At 45.5% G+C, this 14815-nt stretch overlaps 1 protein-coding gene across 13 annotated transcripts in view; it reads right to left on the bottom strand.

Annotated features, from left to right (window-relative positions):
* FRMD4A (FERM domain containing 4A) overlaps window positions 1-14815 on the bottom strand; it is a 672294-nt gene that overhangs the window by 120761 nt on the left and 536718 nt on the right. The window lies entirely within an intron of this gene.

Genomic DNA, 14815 nt, shown 5'->3' with positions numbered 1-14815 from the left:
TTTTTTTTTTTTCTTTCTCTCTATATTTATATTTTTGAAATATGTATTTCAGAATATTTATAGTTCATATCTTTTCAAACAACCTTTTTCTTTTTTTTTCTTTGCGACAGAGTCTCGCTGTGTTGCCTAGGCTGGAGTACAGTGGTGCGATCTTGGCTCACTGCAACCCACCTTCCAGGTTCAAGTGATTCTCCTGCCTCAGCCTCCTGAGTAGCTGGGACTACAGGTGCATACCATGACATCTGGCTAATTTTTCTGTATTTAGTAGAGACAGAGTTTCACCAGGTTGGCCAGGCTGGTCTTGAACTCCTGGCCTCAGGTGATCTGCCTTCCTTGGCCTCCCAAAGTGCTGGGATGATTACGGGCGTGAGCCACTGTGCCCAGCCAAACCAACTTTATTGAAGTATTACTGAAACACCTCAAAAACTGCATATGTCTAATGCAGTTTGATGTGTTTGGACAGATGCATATACCCATGATACCACTATCACAATCAAGGTAATAAATAAACATATCCATCACATCCAAAGATTTCTGTGCGTGTGTGTGGTGGGGGGTGGGTGGGTATGTGTATGGTAAAAACACTTAACTGGGTGTGGTGGCTCATGCCTGTAATCCCAGCACTTTAGGAGGTCAAGGTGGATGGATCACTTGTGCCCAGGAGTTTGAGGCCAGGCTGGCCAACATGGTGAAACCCCATTTTTACTAAAAATATAAAAATCAGCCTGGCGTGGTGATGCCTATAGTACCAGCTACTTGGGAGGATCACCTGAGCCTGGGGAGGTTGAGGCTACAGAGAGCCATAATCATGCCACTACACTCCAGCCTGGTGACAAAGACCTGCCTCAAGAGAAAAAACAAACAAACAAACCACCAACAAACCCACTAAACATGAAAACACGATCTACCTTCTTAATAAACTTCTAAGTGCACAATACTCTCTCCTTATACATAGTTCACGTATTAAAGACAAAGAGAAGCCTGGAGTTCATCAGCATGACAGAATAATAAACAACTTAATTGATAAATTTCTGGTATCAAGCTTAAGCTGAAATGTCCATCTTTATTTTTCTTTCCCTAATAGCATTAGATCCCATAGTGGCTGACTGGATGACAGGAAGTTACAGGTAGGAGAGGTTTAGAGACCAGCCAGCCTGACCCTGCGCTTTTACTGAGAATGGAATCCAAAAACATTAAGGGACTTTGCAAAACCACAGGGCCTTCATGGCACCTAAGGGATTGGGAACAAAACCCCAACTACTTGTCCAGTATGTGACCTCCCCTAGGACTTACATTTCCCCCCAAATCAAGAGAGACTCAGTTGCAGCCAACATATTCTCAGAACAATATCTATAATCTGAGTTTGCTTAACAAGAGTTTCTTTTCACTGGCATTACAAGCCAGACTCTGATTCATGGATTTTCTAATTATTTTTTGAGAGGTCCAGAACTGGCTTCTGCAATTTAAAACAATGCATTCAAGCACACCTGAATCTTTTGAAGGAGAGATATCATTCAGGCTCTTTCAGGCCTGGGAATTTCAAAGATGGATACTAATATTTGCTCTGGAACCACCTTATAAGTATGGGTTAAAAAAGCTCACGAGGCCAGGCGCAGTGGCTCACTCCTGTAATCCCAGCACTTTGGGAGGCCAAGGTGAGTGGGCGGATCACCTGAGGTCCGGAGTTCCAGACCAGCCTGACCAACATGGTGAAACCCCATCTCTACTAAAAATACAAAATTAGCTGGGTGTGGTAGCACACGCCTGTAATCCCAGCTAATTGGGAGGCTGAGGCAGGAGAACTGCTTGAACCTGGGAGGCGGAGGTTGCAGTGTGCCAAGATCGCACCATTGCACTCCAGCCTGGGCAACAAGAGCAAAACTCCATCTCAAACAAAAGAACTCATGAGAGCCTAAGGAAGAAATTGGGGACAATAATTCCTTACGTCTCACCAGCTGAAAGAGCTTTATGGCGGCTTGATAGAGACTGTCAGTGCTGGGATGCGGAAGAATGTTTGGAATTGCAGTTCCGGGATCAGCAGATCCCATCAGAATGTAAATCATTTAACAGTGTAAAATGGCTTCACAGAAACACTGTCCAGGGTTTCCACAATAGATGGTTTCTACTCTCACTATGTTCATTTCCATTCCCACCTGAATGCCTTGGAGTGCACTTGTTAGTGTACTGCTGTATATACGCTTTTCCGTCAAACATTTACACCTGTGTTGCAGCCAATGGTCAACTGTGGGCTAATATTTAATGTTTGCTGAGAGGCTTATCTGATGCGCAACTCAAAACCAACCATCAGAAAATAACACTTTTAAGTGCGAGTGTAGCTTTCAGTTTGCCATTTGATTCATCTGCTAAATGAAAATGTCTATATCTGCGTAGAGGTGGGGGAAACAAAGAAAGGTCTTTTATTTTACACAGCCCATTATGCGGTTCCAGGAGACTGTCTTTGGTGAACATTAACTATAACGTAACTGTTATCCACAGGAAAGCTACTAAATGCACCGTTAAACATCTAACCTGATTGATCCAAGCTCTCTCTCACCATAGTTGTTCTCAGGGTAAGTTAAGTGAGAGCTGGCACCTTTACTGTGGTGACTTTTCAGGTGGAAAGTCTGACCTTGGCCATCTCCCAGTGAAGATATCAAAAACAGGGAGAGCTGAAATGTGGCCAGTGAGAGGGAAAATCATTAAAGAATGAGGCGCCCCAGACACTGCTCATGCTTACAAAGTCTGTTGGGAAGAGCTGTGTGATTACTTCGGACCTCTCCCATTTAACACACATTGAGTTTAAGGATCATTTCATTGGATGTTCCCAGAGGACGCCACAAAGATGGAAAGGGTGTGGACAGGAACAGTCTAGGGTGGCAGGATGGACAGGAACAGTCTGGGGTGGCAGGGTAGACAGGAACAGTCTGGGGTGGCAGGGTGGACAGGAACAGTCTGGGGTGGCAGGGTGGACAGGAACAGCCTGGGGTGGCAGGGTGGACAGGAACAGCCTGGGGTGGCAGGGTGGACAGGAACAGTCTGGGGTGCCAATATCCTGGCAGTCTTTGCCCAATTTCCCAGTGTCACTTGATAGATTTTCCCCCTTGTACACCTCACCCTTCCAGGTGACTTTATCCTTAAGATTCTACCACGATGGAGCAGAGCTTTAGGCTTCAGCTCACTCTGCAGATTTCCCCTGGTACTCTAAAACCTGAAAGCCATGTTCCACACAGAGGAGTTATTAGATGTTTTCAGGGGTCTTCCTAGCAGAAATGTGCTTCCATATCACATTAAATAAATGACTCTCCCGGCCGGGCATGGTGGCTCATGCTTGTAATGCTAGCACTTTGGGAGGCCAAGGTGGGTGGATCACGAGGTCAAGAGATGGAGACTAACCTGGCCAACATGAAGAAACCTCATTTCTACTAAAAATACAAAATTAGCTGGGTGTAGTAGCACATGCCTGTAGTCCCAGCTACTCAGGAGGCTGAGGCAGGAGAATTGCTTGCAACTGGGTTGTGGAGGTTGCAGTGGCTGAGGTCCTGCCACTACACTCCAGCCTGGTGACAGAGCAAGACTCCGTCTCAAAAAAAAAAAAAAAAGACTCTCCCTTTTCCTTATCTGACTTCTCCAACAGTCCAGAGGTGGGTTTTTTTTTCTTTTTTCTTTTTCTTTTTTTTTTTGAGACAGGATCTCACTGTGTCACCCAGGATGCAGTGCAGTGGCACAGTCTCAGCTCACTGCAACCTCCGCCTTCTGGGTTCAAGCAATTCTCATGCCACAGCCTCCCAAGTAGCTAGGCTTACAGGCGTGTGTCACCATGCCTGGCCAATTTTTGTATCTTTAATAGAGACGGGGTTTCACCATGTTGGCCAGGCTGGTCTCAAACTCCTGATCTCGAGTGATCTGCCCACCTCGGCTTCCCAAAGTGCATGAGCCCCCATGCCTCGCCAGAGGTGGCTTCTTTCATGAGTTTCTGCTCAAGCAGGGGAACTACACTGAAGGAGACCACAAAGAGGGTGTGAAATATCATTCTTTCCAGGGGCTCTGGGGTTTCCCCTTAACTAAGGACAAAATGGGGTCATGGGAGGAGGAGCAGAAGAGGCTTCCAGGAGACTTGAGGGTGGCTTCCATCTGGCCTTATGCAGGGGCTGAGGTGTGACATTCCTCTGTGCTTATGCAATCCACAGCTCTATGGTGAAGCCCCCCAGTGCTCCTGCAGCCATCGGAGGAGGGGTTTCTGCAGGGTCCTACACTGAGCTGGAACCTTGCCTGGGAATCTTGTGCTGTCTGGCGGGCAGGGAATAACTTTCCTTGAGGCTCTGGAGAAGCCCAGGGCGATGCCGGCGGGAGGGAATGCAATGTCTTTTGGTGACTGTGGCCACTGGGTGCACATTTGGGCATCTGCTTTCCTTACTACTGAATAATGCATGCTGCTTCCTTTGATCTTTTGAGAAATAGTATGGAAAGACAAACTGTGACCATCTGCAGGTGTGTGTGCGTGCGCGTGCAGGTGTGCTCTGAGTAGGGGTGGGAAGGGCGGCACCACTTCCTCCCACACCATGTTGTCTTATCCCAAGTGACAGAACTGCCAAAGGAAGAGGCCTGAGGTCATTTGTCAGCAGTACCATGGCTAACAATATTCTCAGAAAGATTTCATCCGAGGATCTCCAAGTGTTTCTAGCAAGTAGCCCCGTGGGAACCCCAAATGGCAGGTGTTAACAGATGTTCTCCAAGAGTCCTGAGAGTCGGAGGACCTCTTTGCTCAGAGGAACTTGGTGGTGGTCTTTACACTTAACCAAGAATCTTAATGAAAAGCAGTCCACCACGGTCCGGAATTGCAGGAATTCCAACTCTCATGTAAGACGAATGAGATAATTCCATGAGAAAATGTAATTGACAACCACATGGTAGGTTGAGAAGATTTTGACGAGGACGATCCTTGCAAAGTCCACTCAGAAGCACTGGCAGGGCTGGCCCAAGGCCTTTCCTAATGAATTCTCACCAGTTTACACCACGCTTATTCTTACCCATGAAACATCTAAAGATTATAGTATCATGGCATTCTCCTGAAGATTATTTCTACTTTTCCCTGAAAGTCCCGTATTCTGGTCTTAACCACCCCATGCCTTGGGGACATGGACTACACTACCTGACCTTTAGATTGTTTTTCCTTATCAGTAAAATGGGGATAACAATTTCCTTTCCAATTATTTTACTAGGTTTGGGGAGGGATAAATGGCGAAGTGATTTGGAAACTATAAAACACACTACAAGTATTAGGTCTATATTATTTATTTCTGCTGACAACTGTCTGTAGATAATCTGAACTCCACAGTTTTGCCTTTGTTCTTCAGTATCTTAGCATGTATAGGAATCTTTACTAACATTTTCTTTTAAAACAGATGGGTAGTTTGTGTGTGTGTGTGTGTGTGTGTGTGTGTGTGTGTGTACTGGTTAACATGTCTGTGATGGTGTATTTTGCGCATCAACTTGATAGGCTAAGGGTTGCCCAATTTATTTGTTTATTTATTTATTGGTGAGACAGGGTCTTGCTCTGTCGCCCAGGCTGGAGGACAGTGACACCATCTCAGCTGACTGCAACCTCCACCTCCTGGGTTCTAGCGATTCTCGTGCCTCAGCTTCCTGAGTAGCTGGGATTACAGGTGCCTACCAACACAACTGGCTATTTGTATTTTTAGAAGAGATGGGGGTTTCACCATGTTGCCCACGCTGGTTTCGAACTCCTGGGCTCAAGTGACCCGCCCACCTTGGCCTCCCAAAATGCTGGGATTACAGGTGTGAGCCATTGTGCCCGGCCCCAGGTTGCCCTGATTAAACAGTTTCTGGCTGTGTCTATTGGAGTGTTTCTGGATGAGATCAGCATCTGAATCGACGGACTCAACGGGCCACCCTCCCCAGTGTGGGTGGACATCACCCAATCTTTGAAGGCTTGAATAGGACAAAAAATGGAGGATGGAGGAGCTTGCCCCTTTTTTCATTTTTCTTTTTGTCCCTCGCTTTTTGAGCTGGGAAATCACACCTCATCTTCTCTTGTCCTTGGACTGAGACTTATACCATTGGCTCCCTGGTTCTCAGGCCTTTGGACTGATACCACTGGCTTTCCCAGGTCTCCACTGCAGACAGCAGACTGTGAGATTTCTCAGCCCCCATGATCTTGTGAGCCAACTCCTCATAAGAAGTCTCTTTCTGTGTATCTATATATATCCGATTGGTTCTGTTCCTCTAATACACCGTATATCATTAAAGTGGGACACAATGCCCATATTTAGCCCAACTTGCTCCCTTCCTGCAGCTTTGTCCCTCATTGCACAACTCATCATGACTATGCAGAGCTGCCCCTGGGGCAAACAGGGCCTGTGGTGCAGGATGAGACTGATGCGATCTTGCACAATTCCTCACTCTTAGCCCTCTGCCAGTTTTTCAGCATCAAGTCACCTCATGTTTGTCTAATGATCCGAGAGGTGAATGGCATTCACGCTCAGCCACGACCCTAATTCTGACCCACTGTGATTTCTCATGCTGTCCGCCCTGCCGCATACAGCCCCTGTCAGGATCTCAAGGAACTGCTCTTTTATTAACTTCTATTTGTAAAAAGATTACTTTTATTTATTTATTTTTGTCGAGACAAGGTCTTGCTTTGTCACCCAGGATGGAGTGCAGTGGCACCATGATAATTTGCTGCAGCCTTGAACTTCTGGGCTCAAGTCATCCTCCTGCCTCAGCCTCCTGGGTAGCTGGGACCATGGTGCATGCCACCATGCCTAGCTGAATTTAATTTTTTTGTAGACGGCTCTCACTATGTTTCTCAGGCTGTTCTTAAACTCCTGGGCTCAAGTAATCCTCCTGTCTTGGCCTCCCAAAGCACTGGAATTACAGGTGTGATCTACTGCATCTGGCCTGGGATCATTCTTTTAGAGGTCATGGGCACAGCCAAGGTGACAGATCCATGTAAGTTTGATTCTTGAAAGTTGAAAAAGAAGGTGTCTGTCTTTTCTTTTCTCACTCCCCCTCTGGCCTACAAGGGCATGTGCTAAACCTGCATCCATCAAATTAAGAGGTAAGGACAAGAGCTCTGGAAGTGTGAGCCTGATATTTATGTGGTCCTGTAGAATGTGACTCTGGCTTTTGGCTTGGTTCTCCCACCTACAGATGAGATGAGATGATGTCATCTGATCATTAGCAAAGCATGTTGAAGATACTGAATAAAGACCATTTATTTCAATATCAACAAGAATGATAGCATTTAGACCTAAACTGTGCATGTGGCCCAAGGATGTTTACTTAAACTACTCTTTTTTTTAAGAGACAAAGTCTCTGTCATCCAGGCTGGAGTGCGCCCTAGTGTGATTCTAGCTCACTGTAACCTCGAACTCATGGGCTCAAGTGTTCCTCCCATCTCAGCTTCCTAAGTGGTTGGGAGTACAGGTGTGTGCCACCATGCCTGGCTAATTAAATAAAAAAATTTTTAGGCTGGGTGTGGTGGCTCATCCCTGTGATCCCAGCACTTTGGGAGGCTGAGGTGGGAGGATCACCTGAGGTCGGGGCTTTGAGACCAGCCTGACCAACATGGAGAAAGCCTGTCCCTACTGAAAATACAAAATTAGCCAGGTGTGGTGGTGCATGCCTGTAATCCCAGCTATGTGGGAGGCTGAGGCAGGAGAATCGCTTGAACCTGGGAGGTAAAGGTTGCAGTGAGCTGAGATTGTGCTATTGTGCTCTAGCCTGGGCAACAAGACAGCGAAAATCCATCTAAAAAAAATTTTTTTTTTTAGAGTTTGGGTCTTGCTATGTTGCCCAGGCTAGTCTCAAACTCCTGGGCTCAAGTCAATGGCCTTGGCCTCTCAAAGCACTGGGATAAAAGGTATGAGCCACCACGCTTGGCTGGCAGAGGCTCCCAGACCAATCTGGACCAGACCTGCACCCTCCCAAGAGCATCCATAAAGCAGAAATTTTAAGCCTTTTCCTTTATGTCATGATTTGTTCTCAGGGCAACGCAGGCAACAAAACTTGGCGATTTCTCCGGAAATATGCAAATCCTTGCTCCCCGGGATTGGAAAGGAACCAACTAAAAAATAATTTTCTGAGCATCAGCTATGTGCCAAGTACAGTGACAGACCATGGAAGATGAGCTTAAAAATCCGCTCAGAAAAACGCTGGTACCAACTTCTCCTCCAGCTAAAGAAGCATATTTCAGTCCATCTCCAGATGGCAATCACGGTCCTGTTTCTTTGGTTATCACTGCTGGGGAAGGTTAGTGCTTAGAGGAAGGGTAACTGAAATACAATGAATGTACTTAAAGAGTGCAAGGCCAGCTGAGTGTGGTGGCTCACACCTGTAATCTCAACACTTTAGGAGGCCAAGGAAGGAAGATCACTGGAGCCTTGGAGTTCGAGACCAGCCTGGGCAACATGGTGAAACCCTATCTCTAACAATACAAAACAAAGCAAAACACACACACAAAATCCAAATTAGCCAGGTATGGTGGTGGGTGCCTGTAGTCCCAGCTTCTCAGGAGGCTGAGGCAGGAGAATAGCTTGAATCTGGGAGGCAGAGGTTGCAGTGAGCTGAGATTGCGCCACTGCATTCCAGCCTGGGTGACAGAGCGAGACTCCATCTCAAAAAAAAAAAAAGAATGCATAGCCAATCCCTTCAGGCCAGGGCAAAGTTATACAGGTGAAATACTGAATTCCTGATGTGATCTCAGAGACCAAAATAGATGCCCCTTTATCAACTACACCAGACACTAGGGTGAGTTACCTACAGGTCCAGGGTTCAGGGCCAGCTGTCCTACCGCATTTCTCAATTTCCGTGGCTAAACTCCCTGCCAATAGGAGCTGTCAATGCTGGTTTCCGACACAGACCTTTACAACTCTGACTTGACAGAGGGCAGCCTTACAAATATTCTCTTCTGAGGACCTACTGCAGACTTGAGGCCCGTGTTGGCCATGCCCAGAGGTTGCACATAAACTGTCTTTGTGTCCTATAGTTCAGCTTGTAAGGTAAAAAGCCTCACATTCCACCTCTTTTTAATGCTAAAAGCCACCCCAGGAAGGAACTGGAGGTCCTAATATTAAGTGAAATAGGCATAGGCCAGGCACAGAAAGACCAAAGTCACATTTTCTCACTTATTTGTGAGAGCTAAAAATGTAAACAAATGAACTTATAGAAACAGAGGGTAGAAGGATGGTTCCCAGAGCCTGGGAATGGTAGTGGGGATCGGGGAGTTGGGGATGGTTAGTGGGTACAAAAAAATACAAAGAATGGGTTGGTTCCAAGTCTTTGCTATTGTGAACAGTGCCACAATAAACATACGTGTACATGTTTCTTTATAACAGAATGATTTATAATCCTTTGGGTATATACCCAGTAATGGGATTGCTGGGTCAAATGGTATTTCTAGTTCTAGATCCTTGAGGAGTTGCCACGCTGTCTTCCACAATTTACACTCCCACCAACAGTGTAAAAGTGTTCCTATTTCTCCACATCCTCTCCAGCATCTGTTGCCTTCTGATTTTTTAATGATCGCCATTCTAACTGGCGTGAAATGGTATCTCAATGTGGTTTTGATTGCATTTCTCTAATGACCAATGATGATGAGCTTTTTTTCCATATGTTTGTTGGCTGCATAAATGTCTTCTTTTGAGGGGTGTCTGTTCATGTCCTTCCCCCACTTTTTGATGGGGTTTGTTTTTTTCTTGTAAATTTGTTTAAGTCCTTTGTAGATTCTGGATATTAGCCCTTTGCCAGATGGGTAGATTGCAAAAATGCACGTGTGCCCCAGAACTTAAAGTATAATAAAAAAATAGAAAGAATGAATAAGACCTAGTATTTGATAGCACAACGGGGTGACTGTAGTCAATAATGATTGAAATGTATATTTTAATATAACTAATGGAACTGGATTTTTGTAACACAAAGGGTAAATGTTTGAGGGGGTGGATACTCCATCTGCCCTGATGTTGCATGCCTGAATCAAAATATCTCATGTACCCCATAAATATATACATCTACTATGTACCCACAAAAATGAAAAATTTAAAAAACCAAAACAAAAACCCCACCCAAAGTGAACATGGGACATATGTCACATGTCTACCTACCGCACACACACTTGACACTCCTTCATAACTATGGATATCTTTTCTCCAAACCTGCTGAATGCATATGACTCTATTATATTATACGGACACCGAAAGGCGTAAAACCCGACCTACCCTTCCCCTCTTCAAAGGGAGCATCTTCAGTCCACCCTGGAGACTTTCTCATCTCAGCTTGCAAACTGATACTGCCAACGAAGCCCTCCTTTCTCCTCGTTAGCCAGCCTGGTGGCCTTCGGATGATACTGATGGCACATCCAGTCATTCTGACAGCCACTCACGCCACCCAACCTCCATCCAGGAATTATCAAAGTACTTCTCCGAAGAGGTCTTTCAATATGAGCGCCAATTTTCTTTTCTCTCTGAAGGTTTGAGTGTGAATAAGATTGAGAGCTAGTGATAAGATTTCCTATTTCTCTTCTAACTGTAAGATGTATAATTTGTGGAAATCTTTCTTTGAAAAAAATGAAACAGACCCTGTTCTTTTATGACCTATGTTTGCAAAGCTTTCAGACATCACGATGATGACTAATTTTTGATGGTGGGTAATTTTCTTCTGTCAGTGCAGAACCCAGAAGAGGCAGGATTCAATCCTGCAGCCTCAAGGTGCAAGAATCGCTGAGGGTCCACATCCCCTGACTCGTTCCTGTCTCATGGGACAAGTCCGCTGCCTTCTGCAGGGGCTGACGGATGGGTGCCTTCTGTTGGAAGCTGTACTGGAAGAGGGAGAGGACCAGATGGAAAGGCATGGTGGGAGAGCTGTGCCGTCTCATCGGTCTCTTCCCAGGGAACACACAACGTTCCAGGCAGACTTCCTGCGGGAGTTTCCCATAGGACAGGACACACACTTCTAAATGAGTTGTATGCACGCCTTAGCCAACGTGCTCTGCATCATCCACCTGTTCCGTTAGTGAGTTCAAGCCCATGAGAAACAGTGTTGGACCATGTGGGAATCCCATTCCACACTTCCTCCTGCTCCACCTGAAGCACACAATGGCAACCCTGCTGTCTCATGTCCACATTTCAATTTTCTGTAACTTGGATACATTTGACTACATTTTCCTGATCTATTGTAGAAAACAGGGAGATGGAAGGGAAGAGAAAGGGGGAGAAGTGTCCGCTGTGGCCACGCCTCCCGTTGTTGGGAAAGAGAAAGGAAGGTAGCAGGGCAGTGTTCATAATTTCGGGAAAATAGCAAAACAAAGCCAAACGCCTTTCCTCACCTTTCTGCTACTAAAGAGATGAGAGGTTCGTTCTCTGAAGAACAGGAAGCAGGGATGAAGTGGACTGGAAGTACAGGAATTACATGAACTTCTATACCCAGTGTGGAGACTGTTCCCTTCTGATCCCTGGATGTGGGAGGCCGTGTCCCAGGCCGGAAGGGAAAGGTCTTCTCTGGAGAGAATGGAGAGCCAGAGAGGAAAGACGTCCAGACGCTGAGACACTGATATTCGGGGTTACCCATGGAAGGAACCAGTTTGCAATGGGAGTCATGTCACAGGGACAACCACGGGAGACCATCCCACCCTAAATTGGAGCATCTGCTTAGCGTCTAAGTGCTCCCCTCTTAAGTATGAAAGGACAGATCAGGGCCAGCAGACAACTGAGGAAGCCTCCTCCAGGAAAGAGAGACCATCATAAATAAACCGGAAAAGAAAGAGCTGGAAGGAAACACAATAACATGATAATTAATATTATCAGAGTGATAAGAGAGGATATATGTTCCTAAAATAATAATAGCATAATATAAAAAATCAGATAATATGAAGAAACTCTTGGAAATTAAAAAAAAAAAACATAATGGTAAAGGTTAGAAAGTCCAGAGAAGAGATTAAAGTAAATATTGACAAAGCCTCCCAGAAAGTAGAAAAAGAAGACAGAGACAGCTGGAGAGACAGTTAACATAGCGGCCAGCCATGCCCAGCATTTGATAAACAGGAATTCCAGAAAGAGAAGACACAGACAAGAGAGGAGAAGATATCAAAGGAACAATCCAAAAAGAACCCCACAATTAAAACAGAACGCACGTCACGTCTCCAGACTAAAAGTGCCCGTCACTGAGCGCAGAGCATGGTGGATTTACAAAGACTCATATCAGGGCACCCATCCTGAAATTTTGGATCAAAAGGAGCAAAAAGGAGCTCCTAAAGGACCCCATTGTTGGGGCTCACGAGGCGGTGTCACATCCAAGGGATAGAATGGTGAGCTTTTCCGGAGCAATGCCTTTGGTATTCGGAGAGAAATCTTTTTTGTATATTTCTATATCCAAACTATTCATTAGATATGAAGATAGAATTAAGACTTTTTCAGATGCACCAGAATGCAAACATTTTACTTCCCATATGCACTGTCTCTGGATTGACTGCAGGATGTTCTCCAGTGAAACAATGGCGCAAAACAAACAAAAACAGGAAGACTCCGGATCTGGGAAACAGAGGACCCAATACAGAGCAAGGGAGAAGGACAGGCCCTGATGGGGATGGGACATCCTGGGTTGAGGCTGTGCCTGAGATCAAGTCCAGATTGGAACAGGAGGCTGGAGGGGTCTAAGAGGGAGGTCCTGGAAAAACAACAGCAGCAGCAGCTGCTGCAGCAACCAAAATCAAACCAAAGAGGAACGAGAACTACCCAGTGTAGCTGGAAATTAATACTGGCAGCCATCTGGGAATTTGCAGGAACTTTTTGGAAAAAACTGAGGAGTATGTAGAAACTAAAGTGAAAGCAAGGCATGTATTCCCCTTGTGTAAAACAATGGTTTGTCTAAAAATGGAGCTGCGTCCACAGGATACTACTTGATGAGTCAAGATAATGTCATGCTGATGACTGCGGCTCTAAGCCAGGATAGTACAATCATCATATCGAGAAAGTAGAAAAGGAAATAAAATGTGGGTGGTTGTAATCTACATCTATCGTAATCTTCTTCCATATTCTATTCATGTATTTATTTATTTTGAGGCAAGGTCTCAGTCTGTCCACCAGGCTAGAGTGCAATTGTGTGATCTGGGCTTCTGGGGTCCCTCCAACCTCCACCTTGGGGGTTCAGGGAATCCTTCCACCTCAGCCTCCAGAGAAGCTGAGACTACAGGTATGTACTGCCACAGCTGCTAATTTTTGTGTTTTTTTGTAGAGATGGGATCTCACTATGTTGCCCAGGCTGCTCTTGAACTCCTAAGATCAAGTGATCCTCTTGCCTCAGCCTCCCAAAGTGCTGGTATTACAGGCGTGACCCACTGTGCCTGGCCATCTTCATCTATTTTAGCAGGAATTTAATAATCTAAAAATGAATAAATCAATGAATAATGCCCTGTGCAATTATTTAGCTGTATGGAGGCAAATACTAGAAGAAAGAGCTAAAACTATTGCAAGGAGCAGGAGCTGCAGAGAGGAGGCCCGCTGGCCATAATAAGCCTTGTAGAACCATTTGACTTTTAAATGATGCCATATATTACTTTGATAGAAACAAATATTCATACTTTAAAAAGTGAATAACGTTGAACTTTGAGAAAGCAGAAATAAGATTTATTCTACCTGGACAACTTAGATTTTTTTTTGTTTTGTTTTTTGAAACAGGGTTTTGCTCTTGTTCCCCAGGCTGGAGTGTAATGGTCTGATCTTGGCCCACTGCAACCTCCGCCTCCCAGGTTCAAGCAATTCTCTTGCCTCAGCCTCCTGAGTAGCTGGGATTAGAGGTACGCACCACCACGCCCGGTTAATTTTGTATTTTTAGTAGAGATGGAGTTTCTCCATGTTGGTTAGGCTGGTCTCGAACTCCCGACCTCAGGTGATCAGCCCACCTTGGCCTCCCAAAGTGCTGGGATTACAGGCGTGAGCCACTGCACTCAGTGACAACTTAGATTTTAATATACAGTAGAAACCATTCCCCAAGAGACAGGGAGGGAGCTGATGTTACACCCACGCTGGGTAAATCCAGGCCTCTGGGTAGCAGCATCGGGATGGGTTATCTGGGTCTAACACCACTCTCTGGTCTCTCCAAGGCCCTCAAAGTACCAGGGGGCCACGTGGGTGGCACAAAAAGAATCACAGCCAAGAGAAAAAACTCGGGTCTAAATCCAACTAGCTAATCACATGCCTGGCACGGGACAAAGACCTTTGTACGCTTTATCTCACCGAATCTTCCCGAGAAGGTTGTGGTTAGAGCGTTGTAACATCCTTGCTCAATCAGGGAGGAAAAGGAAGCTTGGAGATTTTACGGGAGGTTTCCACATTTAGACAGGGCTGGGAAAAGAACCCAGCTCTGCCCGACAGCAAAAGCTGAACTCTCAATCACTCAACAGTGCCTTTCATGATCTTTACATTGACACGGGTAACATGACTATCGCTTTAAGCCAGAATTGTACAATCACCATGTGGAGAAAATGGAAAAGGAAATAAATTGTGGGTGGTTATAATCTACATCCATCTTAATCTTCATCCATCTTTTTTTGAGACAAGGTCTTGCTCTGTCCACCAGGCTGGAGTGCGGTGATGAGATCCAGGCTCCTGGGCTCACCGCAACCTCCACCTTTGGGGCTCAGGCAATCCTGACACACAGACTATCAACCACCCCCCGGTTATTTGTCTCTGGGTCACTTAGCTTCTCTCTACTTACTTGCTCCTCTGGAAAGCTAGTGATTCTTACTCTATCTCATGCAGAGATGCTGAGGCTCAAATATCATAATTATATATATATATATATA

This window comes from Sapajus apella, unplaced genomic scaffold (assembly GCF_009761245.1).
Source record: "Sapajus apella isolate SASKATOON/1434 unplaced genomic scaffold, GSC_monkey_1.0 scaffold53, whole genome shotgun sequence".
NCBI lineage: Eukaryota > Metazoa > Chordata > Mammalia > Primates > Cebidae > Sapajus > Sapajus apella.
This window is presented reverse-complemented; position numbering and strand designations above follow the sequence as displayed.